Source organism: Tarenaya hassleriana, unplaced genomic scaffold (genome assembly GCF_000463585.1).
Source record: "Tarenaya hassleriana unplaced genomic scaffold, ASM46358v1 Cleome105, whole genome shotgun sequence".
In the NCBI taxonomy this organism is placed as follows: domain Eukaryota; kingdom Viridiplantae; phylum Streptophyta; class Magnoliopsida; order Brassicales; family Cleomaceae; genus Tarenaya; species Tarenaya hassleriana.
The window spans coordinates 298,214-299,168 of NW_010960741.1; positions in this window are offsets into that span (position 1 = coordinate 298,214).

Below are 955 nucleotides of genomic sequence, written 5' to 3' on the forward strand. Positions count from 1 at the left end.
AATAGATCTCAAAGAAGTTCGAGAACCACAAATAGTCGAAGAACCGAGTGAACAGGTCGAAACAGTTCAACCTGTATCACAAGTTGTTGAGACAACACCTCCTAGTGGACCTCGGAGATCTGGTAGAATTCGCCAAGAGCCTACAAGATACGATTTTCTTGTGACTGGAAACGACGAACTCATGTTGTTAGAACATGACAAGCCTACGTCGTATTCAGAGGTTATGGCGAGTTTTGATTCTGAGAAATGGCACCAGGCCGTGGAGTCTAAGATGCAATCCATGTACGACAACAAAGTTTGGACTTTGGTTGATTCGTTCGATGGTATTAAGACCATTGGATGCAAGTGGGTTTTCAAGAAGAAAACCGACATGGATGACATCGTGCATACCTATAAGGCACGACTCGTTGCGAAAGGGTTTCGGCAGATTCATAGTATAGACTATGATGAAACCTTTTCACCAGTCGTGATGCTTAAATCCATAGGGATTCTGCTGGCCATAGTTGCGTATTATGACTACGAGATATGACAGATGGATGTCAAGACCGCATTTCTTAATGGGTATCTGCTCGAGGATGTGTACATGACACAACCCGAGGGTTTTGTCGATCCTGCTCGAGGATGTGTACATGACACAACCCGAGGGTTTTGTCGATCCTAAGAGTCCGAGGAAGGTATGCAAGCTTCAGAGATCCATTTATGGACTGAAGCAGGCTTCGAGGAGGTGGAATCTTCGTTTTTACGAGGCAGTCAAAACGTTTAGCTTCCTACAAAACGAAGATGAGCTATGTGTTTACAAGAAGGTCAGTGGGAGCGCATTGGTTTTCCTTGTGCTTTATATAGATGATATATTGCTCATCGGAAATGACATTCCTACCTTGCAAGGAGTAAAATCCTGGCTAGGATCAGTCTTTTCGATGAAGGACTTAGGAGAAGCCGCCTATATTCTAGGAAT